Source organism: Hyperoodon ampullatus, assembly GCF_949752795.1.
Source record: "Hyperoodon ampullatus genome assembly, chromosome: 1".
Taxonomy (NCBI): domain Eukaryota; kingdom Metazoa; phylum Chordata; class Mammalia; order Artiodactyla; family Ziphiidae; genus Hyperoodon; species Hyperoodon ampullatus.
In genome coordinates, this window is record NC_136914.1 from 113,206,618 (window position 1) to 113,229,042 (window position 22,425).

General features: G+C 42.2%; 1 protein-coding gene across 1 annotated transcript in view; it reads right to left on the bottom strand.

Annotated features, from left to right (window-relative positions):
- BICC1 (BicC family RNA binding protein 1) overlaps window positions 1-22,425 on the bottom strand; it is a gene marked incomplete at its 3' end in the record, with an annotated part of 301,352 nt that overhangs the window by 213,686 nt on the left and 65,241 nt on the right. The window lies entirely within an intron of this gene.

Here is a 22,425-nt window from a genome sequence, read left to right on the forward strand (position 1 = left end):
TTAGGGTTAGAATTTCCTCCTAGGTGCTCCACATGTGTGGTTCTAATGCATGATATTCTAATTCAGGACCTTAGCTGAGGTACTGCTCTACATGGTGGGGACCGCACTGTGATAAGACGGCCATAGAGCAGTAATTTACCTTGAAATGTATATCAGAGTACAAGGTCACTCCCTTGTTGGCAAGGACCACCAGTCAACAAATCCCACCAATGCAAAACGTTTTAGTGCCTCACTCTAAAATATGAACAAGAGCAAAACAAAATGACAGAAGGAGGGGGAAGAGGAGATGAAGGGGAAGGAGAAGAAGGGAAAAGAAGAGGAGGACAAGGAAGAGGGGAGAGGAGGAGAGGAGGAAAGGAGAACAGGGCAGGAGGAGGATGTGGGGAGGAGGAGAAAGACGAAGGAGGAGGTGACAGTAAGGAAGGACAGGGTAGGGAACAGGGGAAGATAGAGGAAGGAGAAGGGGGATTTTTTTTTAACCCTCAGTATTATCATAATGAGAAGAAAAACTACCGCATTCCAAAAAATGGGATACTATTTTTAAAAGAAAAATATTTAGCGAACAAGAAAAAATCTTGTAAACTAAAAATAAACAAAAATAACACAACAGTATCCAAAATTTGGAAAAATTTTTAAATCTCCCAGAAAGGAGAACAAGAGGACATACATATGTAAAATAAAGGAGGAAAGATAATATAACTTTTTTTTAAAGTTCAATCCAAGAGTCCAAAACCAACTAACCAAATTTCCAGAAAGAAAGAAAACAGATAGACTATAAACTGGATAAGGGATTCCCTGGTGGCACAGTGGTTAAGAATCTGCCTGCCAATGCAGGGGGACACGGGTTCGAGCCCTGGTCCGGGAAGATCCCACATGCCGCAGAGCAACTAAGCCCGTGTGCCACCACTACTGAGCCTGCATTCTAGAGCCCATAAGCCACAACTACTGAGCCCACATGCCACAACTACTGAAGCACCGGTACGTAGAGCCCGTGCTCTGCAACAAGAGAAGCCACTGCAATGAGAAGCCCGCGCACCGCAACGAAGAGTAGTCCCCACTCACTGCAACTAGAGAAAGCCCACACACAGCAACGAAGACCCAACGCAGCCAAAAAAAAAAAAAAAAAGAATATAAACTGGATAGAAAATATCAAAGAAATATACCAGAAAATTTCCAGAATTAAAATGTTTCTATATTGATAAAGCAAATTAAGTATCTAAGCTGATATGAATGAATGAAAAAATACCCTTATCAAGGCACAGCCTACTGAAATTTCACACCTGAACTAAAAGCATCTTAAAATCTTCCAGAGAGACTATAACAAGTCATAGACAATTACAATAGTATCATAATTCTCATTCATGCCATAGAAAGGTACATTATAACAAAGTAAAGCCTTAAATTCTAAGGGAAAATGATTTTCAACCCAAAATTCTTTATATGGCTAAAATTTCAGTCAAGCAGAAGGAAACAGAGACATTTTCAGGCATGTGAAGTTGAAAAAAAAATTACTTCCCTACTACTTCCTGGCACTATTCAAAGTTGCATGCTACCAAAATGGGGAACTCAGCCAAGGAAGTGAGAGACTTTCCTGAATATAGAAAACTGAGAGTTAAAGACAGAAAAGAGGGGGGAAAAAAAGAATTCCCAGGATGGAAGCAGAAAACATTCCTTGGATGGTAAGGGCATCCCAAGATGACAGCTATACAGCCAGCCCAGAAGGCAAATGGTAAAGGATGGATCATGACAACCAACTTCAGGCAGAAGATTATCAGGGAAAAAAAAAAAAAAAGGAACTAATTATCTGACATCTTGACCATGGAGAAAACTATACTGAGAGGATACAGAAGTTGTGGAAAGAACCTGTGATAAGTATAAAAAATATTAAGCTCAAGGAAAAAAACAAGGCAATTGTTAACTCCAGGGAAAACAAAATTCTGTCAAAAAAGGAAACGAAATCTTTGTATATTCCTGGGCTTGTCGGGGAACAGCAACAGCATACATAATATAAACACTGAATATTGAATACTGATTTAACCAAAACTTGTGATTTAACTTTATTGGGAAGAGAAGGGAGGAGAAAAGTGAACAACTAAATCCTTTCTACCACACAAGAGTACAGCAGAATATGTATGAAAGAAATGAATCAAGAGAAAGCTATAAAAATAGATTATTTAGAAAATGGAGAAACAATACTAGGAGAAACAGCTCAAAGAGTAAAAAGTGGCTTCATCTAAGGAACAGAACATGGTGTTGTAGATAAGGGTACTATGATTTTTTAATAAGCCTTTTTATACAATTTCATTTTTAAACCATATGTATGTATTATTTGATGATCATTTTTAATATACTGGCCAATTTCAGTACTCTGGCCACAGAAAGAACATAAAGGACAAGTGTGAAAATCTGGCCTAAGGCCATTACAACTACACTTGCTAAGTACAAAGTCGACCTAATGTTCTTCCATGATTTGTAAAGGTAGTAATTATGCTTTTGCTTATTTTTTTTTTATCTTGACCTCATAGTATTTATGCTGACATCTTATTTTAAAAGATTCTGGTTAAAGTTGAGTGGTCTAAGTATCAGACAATGAAAGAACAGCAGCAAAAAGAAAATGTTACTTTTTCACTGCAGCCTTCAAGACAGCAGTAGCAGGAATTCCCTGGTGGTCCAGCAGTTAGGGCTCCGTGCTTCCACTGGAGGAGGCACGGGTTCAATCCCTGGTTGGGGAACAAAGATCCCACATGCTGCGTGGCGCAGCCAGCCAAAAAAAAAAAAAAAAAAAGACAGCAGTAGCAAGGCTTCTTGCAAGTGGGTTCCGCTTTCCCACCTCCCCAGAGTGGGACTGGGCGGCACCACACTAGGAATGTAGGGGGACAATGGTGGCATTAAGTGAACCACTCAAGGGGCAACAGACTGGAGGAGCCCTTTTGCTTCGAAGCCTTCTTGGCAGTGCAGAATCCAGTGGGAAGACAGAGCAGAAAACGGTGAGACAAATGGAAAGGCAGTGGGGCAGACGCCGCCCGCAGCGGTCAAAAAACAAGACAGGTCTTTGCACATAACAGACAGATCTGAACGTATCTGAAGATCATTAAGAACAATTACACAGGCCTACCCAATATTGGTGATGCTTCATATTACTTATGCACTAAATCGAGTACTAAATGAGTGTCTAGTTGTCCACTCTTCTATGACTTTAGAAATTGTACCAAGAGAATGCTGTTGTCTTCCCACTCTAATATCTATTACGGAAGATTGTCATTTTCACTACAAGGAGGACTCCACCTCTGTCAATGTACCATCTATATACTTTCACTTGCTCCACAAAAGTAACCCGTGAACTACCAAATGGACAATTAATTCACATGGTCTTTCCATAATCTTTTAAGTTGTCGATACATTTAACTATATCACAAAATTTACCTTTTTTTCACTGGATGCTCCCACTAGCTCAAATGATCTGCTGAAGCAAACAAACCAACTGGACAAGGGCTTTCTAATATTCCAGTGGACTGTAGTTATATCAACTCAAAGACACACGGGAGGAGACGGGTGGGTGCTCATGGAAAAAAATCATATTCGTGGGCCCTACCTTCAGATCCCAGTGAATCTTAATCATTGTGGGGGCCTGGGAATCTGCATTTTTATAAACACATCAGATAATTCTCACACACAGTTAAGTCTCGAGCATTGAGACATGGCCAAAATCACGTGGTGATGTCAGTGTTTTTCTTTCCAAACTCTCAGTCAAATTGGTTTTCTATCATCCTAGCCAGCTGCCCATCGCCATCCACTGCACTTTTCACCTGAACCCCAGGGCTACAGAGAAATGCAATTATTCTGAGGCAAGTAAAGGATTTAAATCTGACAACCTAAGTCATTCTCGGCATTAAGGCCACGCCAGTGCTCTGGATATGCAGCATAATTCACTACAGCCTCGAGAAGTTTTCAGGGCTAACTAAAGGATGGTAGAAGCAGTCACAGACTTACATGTTCCTGTGGAAACTGCTTCCAGCCTTTTCTAAACTTGCTCTAATCAAGGCCTGTTCAGCCAACACTGCCTCACACTGTATCTCATTAGAAGAGGTCTCAAGTGCTAATATAATCAGCAGGTGTTCAGTAGGCCTGGAGAACGTTTTCCTCCACTCAAGAGGACTGGGTCTATAATCTACAGGTTTATGGAACGAGTTCAGATATGCAAGACAGCAAAGGAAGTCATTCAGAGAGGATCTGACCTACGACCCCACCAGGTCCTTCCTCCACAGCCAGCTGCACCATTCCACCTTCTGTAAAACGTGGCTTTGCATAATCAAGTTACTACAGATCAAGGCATCCTCATTCGGAACGCCTAGGAAAACATTTAGGGGAGCTCTTATTTCTGAAACTCAGCAGTTTGCTGCCGATAAATCACAAGCCTGTTTTTAAGAAATTAAGCAGATGCCCTCCTCTCAAGACATTTAGCCTGAAAAAAGATAAACTCTTTGAGGGCTAAGCCATCAATTCTCATCTCTGAAAAGAATCATTTGTTTTTGTTAAAGCTGATCGAAATCTAACATCTGATTATAATTTATTCCATTTAAAGGCTTTGGTTGGTTAACATGAATTCATTTTTCATCAGTAGGCAGAAAACTACCTTTAAATGTGGTTTTCATCTCAAACAATGCTTGAGGAGTAATTTTAAGGTAATAGTCTTTGGCCTAGGATAAAAGTTATAACCGATATCGTTACCTCGATTTCCTTTCATAAAATATGTGCGTATATTTACGATGCAAACATGGTGGTCATATTCTAAGCCATAGCTTTATTTTTCTTCCCAGAATTGTAACTTTGGTTAAGGATCACATTCTATCTCAATTAAAATGAATCTGCTGTAATAGCAACGTGGGCCTGGATGTATTCATTTTCTTCTATCTTCTCAGCAGCTTTTTGTACTCTGTTTACTTTGGGAAGTTTAAACTCATTTTTCTTAAGTTCAAGGAACTTAAATGTCTCAGGCCTTGATTATTCACCAGTCTCAAAATATTCAAGCTTTTCTAAAAAGGTAATGAAAATTTCTTTTCCAGCCCTGGGTTGACAGTTGGCAATGCTCTGTCAAGCTCTGGGTGTTCATGCTTAAAGCACCTATCCTGAAACATAAAGTGTAAAATACTGTAGATTATCTTTCTGATTTTGCTAAATCTGTTCAGGTTAATTTCAGAATGGTTTGAAAATAAATTCTTGATATGTAAGCGGTCAGATATAATACCTGAATCCATCCTTTTTTTAAAATGGTGTATTTTCCCAGAGAATTTAAAGATTTTATCTCAAGGTTTTATAATTTCTAAAACTATGTTATAATAACCATGAAATTCAGTAATACCATGAGCGTCAGTAAGAATATAGTGCTTGCAGAGTGAAGTATAAATTAACATAATTGTTTTGGAAAGTAATTTGCTTTACATAAAGAATAATTGTAGGGCTTGCCTGGTGGCACAGTGGTGAAGAATCTGCCTGCCAATTCAGGGGACACGGGTTCGAGCCCTGGTCCGGGAAGATCCCACATGCTGCGGAGCAACCAAGCCCATGCACCACAACTACTGAGCCTACACTCTAGAGCCTGCGAGCCACAACTACTGAGCCCACACGCCACAACTACTGACACCCATGTGCCTAGAGCCCGTGCTCCACAACAAGAGAAGCGACCGCCATAAGAAGCCCATGCTCTGCCACGAAGAGAAGCACCCGCTCACTGCAACTAGAGAAAGCCTGGGCGCAGCAACAAAGACCCAGCGCAGCAATCAATCAATCAATCAATCAATTTATTTTTTAAAAAATTGTTATTCTATTTCTAGGAGACTAGGTCCTAAGAATATAATCCAATACATGAAATAAAGAGGAAAAACTGGGCTTCCCTGGTGGCGCAGTGGTTGAGAGTCCGCCTGCCGATGCAGGGGATGCGGGTTCGTGCCCCGGTCCGGGAAGATCCCACATGCCGCGGAGCGGCTGGGCCCATGAGCCATGGCCGCTGAGCCTGTGCGTCCAGAGCCTGTGCTCTGCAACGGGAGAGGCCACGACAATGAGAGGCCCGCGTACCGCCAAAAAAAAGAGGAAAAACTATCAGCACAAATGTGTTCATTTTAGTAATATTTAAAATAAGCAAAAGGCATGGCAAAAGCAATATGAGAATTAAGAAAATTTAGATATACGCACTTACTCAAACATTTTAAAGTTATTTGAAAAGATGGTTTTGATGATTTGCAAAGGTGAAGCAGCAAAGAAAAAATGATTATAATAAACTATCCAGTAAAAATAAAAATTTTAAATAGGCATGATTTTTAAATGGGTCATAAAATTGTATGTGAAATATGATTACAACTATTATTTTTTAAATATACACACAAAAACTAGGGATGTTCATCAAAAGGCCAAAATGTGTATGCTATGAAAGAACATGATTACTATATTATAGTATTATTTTTTTCATTTCCCAATTTTTCTTGGGCTACAGTTGCAGTACTCTGAAAATGACCCCAAAAAAGTATAGACACAAACATACCTAAAAGTAAAAACCACTTAAGAATTTTTATCATAAGTCTAATCATTTTTTAAATTATCTCCTTTGAAGAAATAAGAACTTTATGAATTTGTATTAACTCATATATCTAACTAAACCCAGTAAAGCCTGTATTTACAAAGGCTATTTAAGATTAACAACGTCAAGCAGAGGGATAAACTAGGAGACCGGAATTGACATATACACACTACTATATATAAAACAGATAACTAATAAGGACCTACTGTATGGCACAAGGAACTCTACTCAGTACTGTAATGGCCTATATGGGGAAAGAATCTAAAGAAGAGTGGTTATATGTATACGTATAACCGATTCACTTTACTGTACAGCAGAAACTAACATAACATTGTCAATCAACTATACTCCAATTAAAAAAAAAAGGTTAACAAAGTCAAAAAAAATGTACCAAACAGTACATCTTGCCCAAATTCTTCAAAAGTCTACACAAGCTAGAATGCCTGCCTTCTAGTAGGTGCTGCCAAGCTCCTCCCACTGTTGTGAGGTAGAGACAGCCTCCACCTTCCCATTCCCTGGTCCTGATTCCACACAGACTCTTCCCCTGTACAAGGCAGTCAGCTTAACTGTACCTGCTCAGTGTCTATAAACAGAACTCTACAGCTGTGGGGCTTCCAAATAAGCACGTTATACGAGCACAAATCACGAGCCAACAAAAACGGTTTTGAAAAATGGGGTGCTATGTTACATGCCTGTTATAGCAGCAAGGGCTGAGCGTCAACTTCTCAAAATAGCGCTGCTGTTCACACCAAGAGAAACCCCCCTCACACTCACGAGCAGCGACAATGAGGGCCAAGGGAAGAGCAAAGAGTTCACCTCCAGCACTGAAGAAAGACTATCTCAAGCTTCAGTGGATGCATCTTGAAGCAATTCGTAACCAATCTTTGCCCAAAGAACGTCTCAAAGTGTAAGGAATCACAAAACAGAAGCACGGGTGTTCCTTCCCATCCCTGTTCTACTAGATTTTGAGAAAGACAATCAAAATTGCATTGGTTCAAGCAAGAATGCTCTCTGGGAGGCACTCAAGTGGCTACAGTGTATGAAGAAATATTCCCATCAGAAAAAAGCCTCCTGTACTTGTCACCGTCCTGCCCCTGAAATACAGAGAAACTGGTCTCAAATTTTTTAAATGGAGATGCCCCTTGGTCAAGCAATCCACATTGATCTGCTACTGTGTCCTTCCCTCTTCCAGGTGGAAATGATGGGAGAAGAAGAGGACAGGTAAGTAAAAGAAAATTAAGAATTGTTTAAAAATTATTTGAAGGACTTACAGTTAGGAAGAAAATCAACATCACTGCAGACTATTCTCTAAAGATAGTTGATACTGACCAGGGTTCTTGGTCTTCCCCAATCAATAGAAATTGCCTAGAGGCCAGACAAGAAATTCAGACAAGGCTTTATTGGGGCTTTCCCCATATGCTCAACAGTTACAGACATGCCCCCAAAGTTAACCTGGTTCCTTCCCTTTCTAGGCTCCCCCCACTTTTTTTTAGTATTTATTTATTTATTTATTTGGTTGCACCAGGTCTTAGTTGTGGCAGGCGGGCTCCTTAGTTGTGGCATGAGAACTCTCAGTTGTGGCATGCGTGTGGGATCTAGTTCCCTGGCCAGGGGTCAAGCCCGGGCCCCCTGCCTTGGGAGCGTGCAGTCTTAACTACTGCGCCACCTTAACTACTGCGCCACCACGGAAGTCCCTGTAGGCCCTTTAATGGCTATTGTTGTTGTTCTCCTTTTTAGCCCTTGTTTATTTAAACTTTTGATTGAGTTTGTGTCTTCTAGGCTGCAACAGTTTGAAGCAAGGCTCATGATGGCTCAAGGGATTCAATCCATTCCAGCAGAGGGTGGCCCAGGTCCCTATGGACCTGGAACAGTTAGCAAGGGACTTCTACACCTCTAGGGTAGGCTAGGGTCTGTGGGCCCTGTCCAGCCGAAAGAAGATTCAGAAGAAGAGACCTTCGTTCCCTTACCCCTTAAGAATAAGGGTGTAGAGCCTCTCAGGGGAGAATGAGACAGGCTGGGACCTGGAACCCTTTGCTGCAGCGCTTGCACCTGGATGAACCTCTCCTTCAGCACAAAATACAAAGAAACTATAAGCGATTAAAAATAACCACATGCATGCCAGCAAATTCTGGACGAAAGATACAAAAAGACCAAAAAACCTCAACTGCCACTTAGGAAGAGCTGGGAGCAAAAGCAGGGAACTGCGCACGCCCCCTGCACATACCACCACCAGAGGGGTGGGCAGACCACCTAAGCAGCCCCTCCAGCCCTACCCCCAGACACGCCCCTACCACCCCATACAAGGAACAAGCTGGTCCCCCCTCAAGTGGGGACACGCAAGGGAGACTCGCTCCCCCCTGCTGCAGCAGGGGACCCAATAAAGCCTTGACTGAATTTCCTGTCTGGCCTCTGGTCAATTTCTATTGACTGGGGAAGGCCAAGAACCCTGGTCAGTATCAAGTGACTCAAAATCTAACTGTCCCCAACTTTCTCCACCATCTTCCCCCAGCCCTCACCAAAGAAAAAAAATGAACAATGACAAAAGAGAGAGCAAAGAATATTATCCCAAACTAATAGCCATATGTGGAATACTGCGTGTATTTCTCATCACGACACCTGAAGAAAGGACTGTGTCCAGATAAGACCAATTAATGTAATGAACAAGATATTTATTAGAGACTACTTATCCTCTAACAAAGTTTTCTGTGGAAACTTTCATTCTAGGGAGGAGAAGTTGAGGACATCATAAAATCGCATCTATAAAATCATAAAAGGTATGTCACATTCTGGGAAATATACTCTATGTATTCTAGAAATACATGCACCACCACCTTTTTTTTTTTTTTTTTTTTTTTTTTTTTTTTTTTTTTTTTTTGGCGGTACGCGGGCCTCTCACTGTTGTGGCCTCTCCCGTTGCGGAGCACAGGCTCCGGACGCGCAGGCCCAGCGGCCATGGCTCACGGGCCCAGCCGCTCCACGGCATGTGGGATCTTCCCAGACCGGGGCACAAACCCGTGTCCCCTGCATCGGCAGGCGGACTCTCAACCACTGCGCCACCAGGGAAGCCCCACCACCTCATCTTGAGAAACACTGCTAAGCACTACTTTTTACGCGGTTAGCAAACCTATGAAACTTGGTGGCAGACCTGAGAAACAGAACTGGGTGCGAAAAGAATTCAGAGCAATTCATTCACTCCACAGTCCACAAGTAGGGAGTGTGTTTTGAGAAGCTAGGGGTCCACGGGGTCAAAGAGCAGACAGCTCGACTCCTGAGGACACATCAGCCTTTCTGAGACAACTCTAGGCGCCTCATATTCAGAGAACTGGCATCTTCTTGCTGCATCTTACAACCTCCGCACCAGTTCAGCTTACTTTCCCATTCTCTCCACTCTGCAACGACAGGTAAAAGGAATCTGCTTTTCCGTCTCACCAAGGGAAGAGGCCCCCAAGTCACACTCACACTGGGTTTAATCCTTCCCAGCATTTCTTATCTTCTTACAACTCAACAGCACCTAAAGCAATGTGAACAAGCACGCGTGTGTGTGGCACCTTCAGGGGACAGGATGTGAAGCAGATGTGAAGCTGGGAAATGAGGAGCCAGATGTGATGAATGAATGAAAGCATATTTCCCAAAACCGGGGAGTGTCTGTTTAGATCTTTGAGGGAAGGCAGAAGTGCACTAGTAGGAAGGGTTAGTAGACTGGAAAGGGCAAGCGAGCACTTATGGTCAAAGGTCAGTTTCTCAAAGGCAAAATTCTTCTAGGTCTATTTTCAAGTGAACTATTTCCCACTGATTCCTAAACATGGGCATTGGTTATACTCTACACTTCTGCATAATCTCATTTTATTTCTGGGGATCATCTGCCAGGCAGTTGCCTTTTTTTCAATGGGTAATCTAAAGAGCCTATAAAACTACAAGGGATTGAGAACAATGGGAAAGAAACTTAAATGCTCAGAGATGGGAGTCACTTTTATTAGAGAAACGGAGCGCTTTCAGTTAGGCTGTAGGTTTGCCATGAAAGGAGTTTTAAGTCTGTTATGGTTCCCAAGCCTCTCGCTTTCAAATAAGAGGGAAATACGCTCATTCCCCAAAGCATCCATCTTTACAAGAAATTCAAGTACCATAAGTATCACAGCCATTCTCAATGCACACTACGTTTCTTGGCAGCAACTAGAACTGAAAGCAGCAAAATTCTTTAATTAAAGAGAAATTTTAAGAGATGCTCTAAAACAGGGAGGGATTTGTTTTTAACAGACTTCCTTATAATGAGTCATTTCATAGATAGAAGGCTCCAGGCTGAGAGCCAAGAAGCAGCAGACACAACTCCTCAGCACAAGCAGGCCGTTTACATCCAATCTGGTCGGAGACGTCAAAGTCCTGCTTCCAGCCAAGGCCAGGCTGAGCATCACTAGGGCAAGGGATAAGCACTGCGTCCTTAGTCAGCAACTCCCTGGGGTTTGGGAAACTGTGTATGAAAGATGGATTTCTCCTTAGTCAAAACAGCTCCAAACTCCTCCACAATGAGTTTTCTGCTCCACGTTCAATCCTCTGACATGAAGTGTAGCACAGATAAAATATCATACCATCCATCAACCCACTGGGCTGACAGCTGCTTATTGTTAATTCCACAGGAATAAATAAAATTTTAGATTTTCTGGAAATAGCTGCCAGTGGGCAAGGATGGAAACAAAGCCGTACACGACGTGATACTGAAAAGTTCTTCATTAGCTCAACGGTGCACCCACCGAACGACTCTGAGCAAGATGACTTAACCTCCCCCACGTGATAAGGGGGCAAAAAGAGTTCCCAGCCCTATGTTTTTTTTTGTTTTTTTGTTTTTTTTTTGCGCTATGCGGGCCTCTCACTGATGCGGCCTCTCCCGTTGCGGAGCACAGGCTCCGGACGCGCAGGCTCAGCGGCCATGGCTCACGGGCCTATCAGCTCCGCGGCATGTGGGATCTTCCCAGACCGGGGCACGAACCCGTGTCCCCTGCATCGGCAGGTGGACTCTCAACCACTGCGCCACCAGGGAAGCCCCAGCCCTATGTTTTTAATTGGATTCTCCCAGAAGCAGACTCTGTGACAAGCAGCTGAGTGAAAGTCATGTATGCAGAAGCTGATCCCAGGGGTCACTGGAAGCGGGGAGGGAAAGACAGCAAAGGAGGAAGCTGGTCCAGGTGTGTGAGCGGGGCCCTCTGCCGGCCTCAGGGCCAGTTCTGCAGGGAACCTCTCAGGACTGTCCCTCAAGGGGCTTGGAGGCGGACATTCACCGCCCCCAATTCTAGCCTGTCACTGGTGGAGGGCAGCTTCTGCTCTGAGCAAACTCCTTGGGCTGCAGGGCCCTCAGACAGGAGTCACAGGCTGGAGGACCAACTCATCAAAGGGTTTTTATCGCTGGAAGTCCAGGCTCCCGGAAAAACCCTCAGGTGCAGGCAAACTAAGACAACTGGTCACCCTACCTGGTGCTCGAGTGGCGAGGGGTAGGGGCACAGCACTGCCAGCATCTGCTCAGCCGTCCAACGTCACGAGGGTCAGATGTGCTCCGCCAGGCAGAGCACGCAGCCCGGGGTGTAGCACTGAGAGTGGGATGTTAGCTACTTCTGAGTATTCAAAGCAGCATTAAGAGTCATGGGATCTGCTCTTCCCACACAGGACACACGTGGGGCCCGTGCCCCCTGGAGCTGGGTCCGCTGGACGCCACTGCTCAGGCTGCCAGGCCCTGCCTGCTTAGGTGGCTCCAGAATAACACAAAGGAGAGCCTCCGATACAAGAAATGCCTTTCTTACCTGCTCTGTCTCTGATTTGGAGCAGAGAAGCTCAGCTTGAAATTCAAGTTAGACATAAAAGAGAACTGAAGATGTCACACCAATAGGAGCAGCTCTCCTAATCAACCTCCACATCTCCATTGCTCTCCCCGCCCTTCTGCGAGACGAAGGGACCCACACACTGGAGGGCCCTGAACCCTCGAGGCTGATGAGATACACGCGTGCACCCTGGGCACCTCTGCTCCCATCAACTCTGCTGTCTGTTACCAAGACCCAGCTGTATTTGTTCCCAAATGTCTGTCAAATAAATAATCCTAAAAAACGTGACTGCTTCTAATCCCTCATATTCAGAAAAGGCCTTGGCCCTGTAACAACAAAAAAATGTAAATGGATATTTATATTTTAAGGGTATAATAAAATATTTATAATGTGTTTTTTTTTTTTTTTTTTTTTTTTTTTGCGGTAGGCGGGCCTCTCACTGTTGTGGCCTCTCCCCTTGCGGAGCACAGGCTCCGGAGCACAGGCTCAGTGGCCATGGCTCACGGGCCTAGCCGCTCTGCGGCATGTGGGATCTTCCCAGACCGGGGCACGAACCCGTGTCCCCTGCATCGGCAGGCGGACTCTCAACCACTGCGCCACCAGGGAAGCCCTAATGTGTATATTTTTTGATGATTTCCCCAATTTATCCAAGTTTTATTTGGTTTCAATCACTTTGGAAAAGCACCTTTTTTTAAAAAAAAAAAAAAGGCAAATTTCTTCTCTTTTTTTAAAATTTTTTAAAAGTTATTTATTTTCTTTATGTTTTTGGCTACATCGGGTCTTAGTTGCAGCATGCGGGGTCTTCACTGAGGCGTGTGGGATCTTTCATTGAGGTGCGTTGGCTTCTCTCTAGTTGTGGCATGCGGGTTTTCTCTCTAGTTGTGGCGCTCGAGCTCCATAGCACGTGGACTCTGTAGTTTGCAGCGCCTCTCATTGAGGCGCACGAGCTCAGTAGTAGTGGCGCGCAGGCTTAGTTGCCCCGAGGCATGTGGGATCTTAGTTCCCTGACCAGGGATCGAATTCACGTCCCCTGCCTTGGAAGGTGGATTCCTTACCACTGGACCACCGGGGAAGTCCCTGGGAAAGCCCTTCTACTGTATACAACCACTTCTCTAGGTAGTGTATGTTGGGTGGCTGGGGAGTCTCTTCAAAGATGGCTTCTCAAACAATCTAGAGGAGATCTTCTCTGAAGGTGGCAGAGAAGACACCTGACCAGTTATTAATGAAAAGGAATGAACTGCTTCCCATAATACACAGAAAATGCAAACAATCCTATCAATTACTGCTAACCTTAAACATGCTCCCAGGTTTACTCAAAAGCCAGGAGTTAGATCATGAATATCTAACTCTTGGTTAGAATGAAATGGAGCTTCTTAGCCACCCAAAACCTATTTACCTTAGTCTAACACTTTTTCTTACAAAATAACATTTCCATACGCTGTAACTTTGGACCATACTATATTAAAAATGTTTACAACACAGAGGAATGAAACTGGCAAGTCCAAATTCAAAACCCTGAGGACAGAAAGGAATTTCAAACAGCACTGCCATCTCCGTCCACAAACTTCATGATACTGACCTGAAATTTTGAATATGAAAAATATTTTTCCAAGGGGGTGGGAGGGTGGGAGAGGGTTGGATTGGGAGTTTGGGATTAGCAGATGCAAACTATGATATATAGGATGGATAAACAACAAGGCCCTACTGTATAGCACAGGGAATTATATTCAATATCCTGTGATAAACCATAATGGAGAAGAATATGAAAAAGAATATATATTTGTACAACTGAGCCCATTGCTGTATAGCAGTAATTAACACAACATTGTAATTCAACTATATTTCAATAAAAAATAAAGTAAAAAAAGAAAAAGAAACAATAAAAAGATATTTTTCTTTTCCCTGAAGCTTCTGGTACAAGGCTCAGGGAACTTTACAACTGGACATCTGTGATGTACACCTACTGTATTGTTTGAGAAAATTCAATTCTGCTCAACAGGGCTGGAAATTCTGCTCAATAACACAAGAAAATAGATGCATAGATGAAACTCCTCAGACGTGTTAAGCATAGCTAAGTAATGAGACACGACAAAGTAAGTTGAACATTTGCATGTGAACACAGAAAGGGATGGAAGGACCAAAACACACCTAAAATTCATGAAACACTAAATATGCAAAAGACAGCTAATATTCATAAGGCACTAAGGCACTAAATGTGCAGAAGATACCTGAGGCACACTAAGTATTCATGATACGCAAATTATACATGAGCCATGTGGCCCTCACTATTCATGAGGTCTTAATTAGGCCACCGAGGTAACATTCTTCTGCACAATACACACAAATAAAACCCATAGCTGTGAAGAGGCTAACTGGCAGATCCCTGTGTCTCTCCCACAGAGAAGCAGTGGGCAAACCCGACCAGAGAAGACCCTGGCTGCAAGTTAAAAATGTTTGGTTGATGCCTGTTTGCTGAAGTCAACCTCAACTGAGTGAACATACACACACACACACACACACACACACAATTTCCAAATGATATATACATGTTTGTATGCAACTGCATGCTTCTATACCTATACAAATATAGGTACTTGCATATATTGGGTTGGCCAAAAAGTTCGTTCGGGTTACAGAAAAACCCGAACCAACTTTTTGGCCAGCCCAATATATACACATACATAGTGTGTAGCATGCGTATGTCTGTGTATAGTGTATGTGTGTGTCTACATCTACTATATGACATGTGAGTGTAAGAAATCTGTGCAGATCTTTTTCACATTGTATTTCAGGCACAGGGTCTGACACTAAGTACTCAGCAAATATTTGTGAAGCTAACTGCTTGTCAGTAGGAGTTACCAAGAACATTCAACTACAGACCTTGAATTTCACCCAGACAGAAACTGGATTTTAGTCACTTTATTTTTTTACCCATCAATCCCCCAATCTACATATCTGAAATATAGCAGACATATAAAACACATTAAATGGATGGATGGATGGATGGATGGATGGATGGATGAATAAATGGGTTAAGAAACCAAAGAATAAAAGAAATAAGTAGTATTTTTTTAGTTACTCTACTTAAGAGTATTTAATCCTCATAGAGAAAATTGCATGTGACTACATTTTGATTACTAGCATGTATAAACTCATTCTACATTTACAGAAAAATTTAAATAATAAGGTGAGGATATCTCTTAAATGATAAAGCTTAACTGGAGTAAATGAATATTAGCAATATTGTGTATTTTGTGTGTAGCATACCAACCCCTACCTTTCAGAACAAAAGTTGTATGTCTGTTAACATATAGTAACAATACGTCTTAACCACCTCTCTGAAAATATATCATTATCTGTCTGGTAGAATGATACCTACACTGTCTAGGGTTTTGATGATTAAATGAACTAATGAGTTAATAATAATTATTGTGAAAACAGAATCATGGCTGATTTTTTTAAAACTGGATTTCAAAATGACCACACAAAGGTTATGTCATATGGTCCTGGATAGGAACAGACCACTAAGACTACCTGATCCTTATTTGCTAATGCAAAACACTCTTCAAAATCAAAAGAAAAAAATGCAATACTGAAATGCTATATAAACACATGACTCCAGTCTTATTTAATATCACAAATTACTAATCTGCTTCACAAAGCACTGAGTCAACTGAATTCCACTTTTCATACTCTACCTCTATAACTCATTAACACTTGCCAAGTACAACTGTAAGCTAGAGATCTAAGGTGAAGGAAATTAATAACTGTACAGGTGAGGTTGTACAATGACTAGCTGTATTTATTCTGAATATTTACTAACTGAGTGAAACAGAAACACTTGCAAACATCTTGCAATCACGTTAGCCTTTGTCAAACTCTTCTGTACTCATTTACTCAAAAGCCGTTTTATACCCACTTTGTCAGTCACTATGCTAAGAAAACACTGAAATACACTAATTCACCCCAATTTGCCCAGGAGTTTCCCATTTTTAGCACTGAAAGTCCTATTTCCTCAGAAACTCTTCAGTCCTAAACTAATAGTTGGAATAGCTGGTCACCCACACTGAGAAATAAACGAAGAGGAAAAACAGATATGATTACTACCCATGAACCTTACTGCCCAATGAAGGAGAGAGAAATTAATTAACCATCACAAAGAGAAATTACATAATAGCATCACAGCAATGATCCCTGAATCCTAAATTATGACTAAGGCCCAGAGATAAGTACACCACAGCACATGTTCAGAGGGCAGCCGTCAGAGCACCAGATATTGGGGAAACCCTCCTCCCAGATTTTACTAAGAGACACCAGGACCAGCCTTAACTCCGCCCTGCATCATACCATCCACCCAACCCTGGGGAATACAAAAGGGGGACTGAGAACACAGCGATGGTCACATTTTAAGGAGACTAGAATTCATGGAGGAAGAAGTTATTTCTTCCCATTCCTGATTTGAAGATAAAAGATATAAAAAGAACAAGATTGAGACTTAAACACAGAAATGAGAAAGAAAAGTTATAATATCTGATTGAAACATGGTTCAGGAATATGTTATATTCTACCTCGCAGAAAAGGGAATTTCAACATAGCAGAGCTAAGAACAGTTACTGAAAAATTATGTGTGTACACGTGTGTGGTGTGTATATGACAGTTTTGTGTTTACATTCAGAGTAGAGATACTTATTGCAAACTGTGACAACAGTTATGAAGAAAAACTACAGGGAAGTCTGAGAACACTCAGCTGGAGTCCTTGACACAGAGCAAAGAGCACAAGGAAGGTTTTCTGTAAGGAAGGGTATTGATCAAAATATGAAGAATGAATGTGAGTTAACAAAGTAAAGATGATGAGCAGTCAGGGAGATGGGAGAGCTTCATAGCAGAGAGAAGAGTCCACATAAAGGCCCTGAGGCAGAGTGGGAACTGGAGAGAGGACCACAGAGAATGACGGGATCAATCTTGAGACCATATCACAGACTTTTTTTTGTCTTGAAGCTTTTAAGAAGAGAAATGACACTAGCATATTTTTGCATTTTTAAGGACCACTCTAGCTAAAGTGTGGGAAACGTCTAGAGGTCAAAAGAATATACCCAAATGCTGTACACTTTAAAAAAATAATCATGTTATACAACCTCAATATATACACTCACCCCTCAGTATCAACAGGGAGATTGGTTCCAGGACCCCTGCCAATACCAAAATCCACAGATGCTCAAGCCCCTTATATAAAATGGCATAGTATTTGCATATAACCTAATGCATCCTCCAATATATTTAAGTCATCTCTAGACTACTTATAATACCTAATACAATGTAAATGCTATGTAAATAGTTGCCTGCAAGCTGCAAATTCAAGTTTTGCTTTTTGGAACTTTCTGGAATTATTTTACAAATATTTTCAGTCTGCGTTTGGTCAAATCTGTGATGTGAACCTGTGGATACAGAGGACCAACTGCACAATTTTTATGCGACAATCATACCTCAATAAAGCAGAAAAAAAAAAAAACATTATGGGAGAGTAGTTAGGAAGTTCCTACTATACCAGGGTAGCTACTCCTAAAAGGTACCCTAGTACAGGTATGGCAGAGACAGATGTCTTTCTTTGATCTGAAAGCTATCTTGGAAGCAAAATACACAAAGTTGATGATAGATTACATATTAAGAAAACAATGGAATCAAATATAACTCTGAAGTATCTATTTGCTCAACTGATAGATAGGGGAGTGATTTACTAAGACACAGAGCAGAGGAAGACTAAGTTTATGGTAGGAAAACTGAATTTTGTGTTGGCTACGTGCAGTTTAAGTGGTACGATAGGCAGGATAACGGCCCCCATATCCTGATCATTGAAACCCGTGAATAGGTCAGGTTACAGGGGGAAGGAGAATAAGGGTTGCAGATGGGATTAGGGTTGCTAACAGCTGAGTTAAAATAAGGAGATTATCCCTGATTCTCTGAGTGGGCCCAGTGTAATCACAAAGGTCCTTAAAAGATGGAAGACTTAGAGTCAGAGATTTGACGAGGTTTCTCCGCTGGCTTTAAAGGTGGAAGGCGCCGTGAGCCAAGGAACAGAACGCAGGCAGCCTCAAGAAGCCGGAGGAGGCAAGGAAAGGGATCCTCCCCTAGAGCCTCTGGAAGTAACACAGCCCTGCCGAAGCACTGATTTTTAGGCCAGACAGGTCTATTTTGGACTTCTGACCTCCAGAACTGTAAGATAATAATTAGGTGTTGTTTTAAACCACCAAGTTTGTGGCAGTTTATTACAGAAGCAATCAGAAGCAAATACAAGTGGCCTTTGAGACATCTAAATAGACGGTAATTGAATAGGAATATATAACATCATCACACCACACCACAAAACAGAGGCACATGAAAAGTTGAAATATCCTCTTTAAAAAACTTGGAGTATTTTTCATATATGCTCCCAAGAACCATATCAATCAATATCTGTGGATCAAGAAAAACAAGATATTTTAAAACAGTATTAAACATGTATACCTATGATGATAAAGAAGTTGATCATGAATAACTTATTATAATAAACTGATAAATATTCTAAATACAAGTATTACCACTACCACTTAGGTTTTTTTGTGGCTCTGTGAAGTACTCGAATTTAGGAAAGCACCATTATTAAAAAATAGTTCAATTAACATTTCAAAAGATGTCTCAACATATGAAATCTTCAATATTTCTTTTTTTTATTTTTTTGACCATGACACGTGGCACGCGGGATCTTAGTTCCCAGACCAGTGATTGAACCTATGCCCCGGTGGTGGAAGCGTGGAGTCCTAACCACTGCACTGCCAAGGAATTCCCAAACCTTCAATATTATTAAGCACAATTATCTGAGACTTTGCATTACCCTTATAAAAACAAAACTATAAAGAGATTCTTATTCCTCCTGTAATTAATAAGCATGAACAGTAGAAAGATTTCACTAATTTTTAGGACAAGAAATAAAGTTACCATTTATTTTCTAAAAGGAAAATAATACAGCATAGTGACTACAGTTAATAATACTGTATTGCATATTTGAAAGTTGCTAAGAGAATAGATCTTAAAAGTCCTTCTCACAAGAAAAAAAAATCTGGGACTTCCCTGGTGGTGCAATGGTTAAGAATCCGCCTGCCAATGCAGGAGACATGGGTTCAAGCCCTGGTCCGGGAAGATCCCACATGCTGCAGAGCAACTAAGCCCGTGCGCCACAATTACTGAGCTTGTGCTCTACAGCCCGCGAGCCACAACTACTGAGACCATGTACCACAACTCTTGAAGCCCACACACTCTAGGGCCCGCGCACCGCAACGATGAGTAGCCCCCACTCACCACGACTAGAGAAAAGCCCACACGCAGCAACGAAGACCCAACGCAGCCATAAATAAATAAATAAATAAATTTTATTTAAAAAAAAATTTTTTGTAGCTATGTATAGTGACAGATGGTAACTAGACGTATTGTGGTGAGCATTTTACAACATATACAAATATCACATCATTATGTTGTACACCTGAAACTAATACAATGTTACATGTAAACTATACCTCAATTTAAAAACAAGAAACAAACCAAACAAATTAAAACTCTAGGACACTTCTAGGAACTTTCTGTGCACAACTTCAAACTCTGAATACCACATCTCTCTCCCTGATTAAACCCTTTCCTAGAATCAAATACAATAGCTGTCACGTAAATTCTTCTGTTCTTACTTCCATCCTAAGCAGACACAAAATTCCTCTCACACTGTTTGAACTTGAAAAACCACCACCTCTGTTATACACTGAGGTTCATTTCTCTTGTATGTACTCCATTTGGAAGAGGTTTTCAAATTTAATGGAAATGTTGCTTGACGCTGGGAAGGGGAGGCTGGTGGCAGAGAGTGCCAAAAAATTCAGAGCATAAAATTCAGAGAAAAATATGATAGAATCAGTTCTCACATAGCCGCGGAACTCAACTGGAGTGATTAAGAGTGAGCAACAGTGACTTCCCTGGTGGCGCAGCGGTTAAGAATCCGCCTGCCACGTGGAATCTAAAAAAAAAATAAATAAATAAATAAATTGGTTCTGAAGAACCTAGGGGCAGGACAGAAATAAAGATGCAGACGTAGAGAATGGACTTGAGGATACGGGGAGGGGGAAGGGTAAGCTGGGACGAAGTGAGAGAGTGGCATGGACATATATACACTACCAAATGTAAAATAGGTAGCTAGTGGGAAGCAGCCACGTAGCACAGGGAGATCAGCTCGGTGCTTTGTGACCACCTAGAGGGGTGTGAGAGGGAGGGTGGGAGGGAGACGCAAGAGGGAGATGATATGGGGATATATGGATACATATATCTGATTCACTTTGTTATAAAGCAGAAACTAACACACCATTGTAAACCAATTATACTCCAATAAAGATCTTAAAAAAAAAAAAAAAAGAATCTGCCTGCCAATGCATGGGACTTGGGTTCGAGCCCTGGTCCGGGAATATCCCACATGCCACGGAGCAACTAAGCCCGTGCACCACAACAACTGAGCCTGCGCTCTAGAGCCCACGAGTCACAACTACTGAAGCCCGCACTCCTAGAGCCCGTGCTCTGCAACAAGAGAAGCCACCGCAATGAGAAGCCCGCGCACCACAACGAAGAGTAGCCCCCGCTCGCCGCAACTAGAGAAAGCCCGCGCACAGCAGTGAAGACCCAATGCAACCAAAAATAAATAATTAGTTAATTTTTTTTAAAAAGTGAGTGACAGTGTAAACGGCCTATTATCCAAAATAATGGATAATCCAAAAGGCTGTTCTTTTATACTTTGGAAAACATCCATGGCTTTCTTTGCTCTGTAGACTTACCTTTCTAATCATACTCCCTTTAAGCTAAGTTAGCCTGCATTCCCTCTGAGAACACACCAACTCAACGGAGTGGGCAGAGTAGGTGGCAATGGGGAGGTGCCAGTGCTTCACAACCGGCTCAGGGGTGGGGAATTTAAAAACTCCCATCACTTCAAACATTAGGAAGGCTTAGGAATGAGCACTTCCCACCCAACCTCCCTCCTGAGAGAAGGAAATAATCACCTGGCAAAGAGAGGATGACATTCAGTGACAGCGCTGAATTTCTCTGCCTGGGATGGACTGTAAAACAAGAGCAATGCAGCCAGGGAAACACTCTTCCCCGCCAGGCCAGACTCTGGGGTGTGACCACTGCTACATGGATCACCACTGTTACAGTGCTGGCCACCAATGAGCCCCCACACACAGACAACTACTCCTGAGGAAGGAAAGTTCTCCTTTTAACCATGGGTGTGAGACCACCCCAGCAAAACCTGAGAGTCAGGTCAAAGTGTCTTCTCTCCAGCACGGAGCAGCCCATCCCCAACCACAGAAGCTTACCCACTAAGCTTCACTTTCAAACGTGTTGTAAGGGAAGTTCCAATGAAGCCAGAGGCATGACCGAGTCAGGGCAGCAGTTAAGGCCTTGGGTCCCAGGAGAGCGCAGCGGGGCTCGGAGGGGTTGACCATCCGTGGGACAGTGTGAGGGGAGCTCTGGGTGCTGCAGCAGGTCCTCATCAGCCAGAACTTCCATGAGGAATCGACTCAAGAAAGGTAGGTGTCATGAGGATTTACTGCAAAATAGCCGCTTCCTGGCCATTCAGGGTCTTTTTTTTTTTTTTTTTTTAACATCTTTATTGGAGTATAATTGCTTTACAATGGTGTGTTAGTTTCTGCTTTATAACAAAGTGAATGAGTTATACATATACATATGTCCCCATATCTCCTCCCTCTTGCATCTCCCTCCCTCCCCCCTCCCTATCCCACCCCTCTAGGTGGTCACAAAGCACCGAGCTGATCTCCCTGTGCTATGCGGCTGCTTCCCACTAGCTACCTATTTTACATTTCGTAGTGTATATATGTCCATGCTACTCTCTCACTTCGTCCCAGCCTACCCTTCCCCCTTCCCATATCCTCAAGTCCATTCTCTAGTAGGTCTGTGTCTTTATTCCTGTCTTACCCCTAGGTTCTTCATGACATTTTTTTTTCTTAAATTCCATATACATGTGTTAGCATA